Below are 2,473 nucleotides of genomic sequence, written 5' to 3' on the forward strand. Positions count from 1 at the left end.
AAACGAGTAAAGCAAACAAGCAAAATTTTTTGTTCCCAGAATACAACGTTTTGTATGTAATTTGTAGAACAATTAAAAACACACATTCTCTCAAAATTTGAACAAATTGCAATCATTTTGAGCCGACTTATAGCTCAACTCCTGAAGCATACCTTTTATGCTCCAGTGAGCACATCTCAAGAGCAAGTGTTCCAAAACGCTCCAAATTTTTTTTCGTATACATTTGGATCTACACCAAACATTTTTCATCACAAAGCCAATCTTTTAAAAAAGTCTGACGGAAAAATTGTTTTTTCTTCCGTAGTCATCGTCACGTCTGTGAAGATTCAGAAGACGCGAAATTGATTGAGTGTCAAAAAACTTATATGATGTTTTGTTTTTAACAACTGAAGTAACTTTTAATTTGACTTTCAGATAGCTTTGTTTTTACGCATAAATTAATTTAGGGTTCTAAGCTTATTTTTTAAGGACTGAGCCTACTTTTCTTTCCGTAAAACCGGTACTAGAAGAACCGGCCTTTCTATTGTTCCAAGGTACCTCCGGAGGGCCTTTCAATTAGAGGGGCCCTTCTATTTTTCTGGCTAGTTTTTTTCCGAAACTTTGCATTAAAAAAATCGACGAAGTTTCGTTCAAAATTCATGAAAATCTGCCAATTTCGACCAAAATTTAGCAAGATTTGCATCGAAAAATAGAATCTCAACAAATTTCTATTAACTTGTGGAGTTGCTGGAATATTTTCCATTGAAAAATTACGGAATTTTTTGATTTCAAAACACATTTTGAAGAGCGGTCATTTTTCACAGAGGGCCTTTCTATTAGGAGGGCCCTTCGATTATAGGTAAGCCTGCTTTTTAACCGTAAGCCTGCTTTTTAAAGGCTAAGCCTACATTTTAGAAGCTGAAAATAATTTTTAATGGCTGATTTTACTTTTAGGGGCCTTGTTTTTAGTATATCCCGATTTTGGTTGCTATTTTTTTTGTATTTAATACTGATTCGACTACTTTCTCTCTATCCTTTGAGGGGAATAAATTCACTATAATTTTTCTCATTTTACGTTTCTCATTTTATCATTGGCTCTTATTTCTTTGAAATGTCACGGAAAAAACTATGTGAAACAATTTCCTAAAAAAGCTCAGCGTGAAAAGTGCGCCCCTGTTGTGAAGATACGATTACTCACTCCTGTCAACTGAATTGAACTCCGGTCCATCCTGCCAACTGCCCTGAAGTCCTGCCAACCGTCCTGCCACTCCTGCCAACTGCTCCGGAAGTATTCCTCGAAGATTTGAGCAATTGGAAACCAAACAGCTCCTGAAACTTAAATATTCAGGTTTTTAAACTTTACTTTTTCCTCACCTTTCATTTTATTGTGCTGCTCTTGTCTCGATTCAAATCCGGCCAATCCTGGAAGCTGTTCTAGAAGATGTGCGAGAAGTACTGGAAGTCGGTAGATCTAAAAAACCCAGGAAGATCCTGGAAATTCCTGCAACTTGAACGTTGGAAACTATGTACTGATTTCCCCTTAATTTTATGAATCCTGGATTTTGCCAACATTAATTAAGCTTTCACGGAGGTCACACTAAAAAGTTTGAAAATATAAAAAAAATATCAATTTTCTTTCAATATTTTCCACTCGATCTATGTCACTGACTGCGAGTTCACGACGAATATTACCGTAACACGCTAATAGGTCGTTCCTAATTTTGAACTTTGAGCCAATTTATCTCCTTTTCTCTGAAAGATTTCAAAAAAGTGGTCAACTAACAAAATGTTTATCATAATATCGAAAATATTTTGTCAGTTGACCATTTTGTGATATCTTTTACAGGAACCCAGATATATGAGCTGAAAGTTTTAGGTTAGAGTGATGCTCTATTATAGTGGTTACGGTAGTTCTGTGAAAGTTGTTGACGTAAATACTGATAGTTTTCAACCCCAATGTTTGTTTAACTTACTAGGGAATGACTCACAGAAGATGTGGAGTTATGGGACGAGACCTATATCATTCGAAAGAGGATGAAATTTCATTTTCAAATATATGCTCAGTTTTTGCGGCGGCCTCCGCTAACTCGAGAAATTTAGGTCAGAAGTTTTCAGTAGATTTTGCACTGAAATGCATACGTGAACGCTTCCACGTCCTCATTTCTTTTATACGCTTTGAAGAACCATTGAAAACAGCAGTGGGATGGTTCAGTGGTAAAGCGGCGGGATGGGGAAATGGTACTCTATGGTTCGACTCCTTCATAGTCGAAACTCTTTTTTTATTTTTTGTTGGTTTTTTATATGACCTGTTTTTGAGCTCAAAAGCTGTTTTCAGCAGTTTTCCATACTCTAAACACCTTTGGCATCTTGTCAAATACAAATTAACCAAGTTTTTGGAAAAAAAATTTCTGAAGAAAATTCGCATGTTTTCATGATCCATACACCTCTTTTCAAATTTTCCGATTTTTTTATCCTTGGCGGGATTATTCCAGTA

The sequence above is a fragment of the Caenorhabditis briggsae genome (genome assembly GCF_000004555.2).
Source record: "Caenorhabditis briggsae complete genome, chrIV, whole genome shotgun sequence".
NCBI classification, from domain to species: Eukaryota; Metazoa; Nematoda; class Chromadorea; order Rhabditida; family Rhabditidae; genus Caenorhabditis; species Caenorhabditis briggsae.